Here is a 213-nt window from a genome sequence, read left to right on the forward strand (position 1 = left end):
CTTGGTCATTTACATGCTACCTACAATCAAATCTTTCAGATAATTTCACAGACGTTTTGATCTGCGCTGAAATTCACAGTGCTAGGAAAGAATGGCATTCTCCGAGATGTACAGTGCACACCATCACCATTAGCAGAACCCAATTCTGTCCTTTCCTCTGGCTGCTGAACTGTCATTTCCTTTTTTTTTTTTTTTTTTTTTTTTTTTTTTTTT

This window comes from Centrocercus urophasianus, unplaced genomic scaffold (assembly GCF_019232065.1).
Source record: "Centrocercus urophasianus isolate 14NV4802_14NV808 unplaced genomic scaffold, USGS_Curo_1.0 seq_25, whole genome shotgun sequence".
Classification (NCBI taxonomy): Eukaryota; Metazoa; Chordata; class Aves; order Galliformes; family Phasianidae; genus Centrocercus; species Centrocercus urophasianus.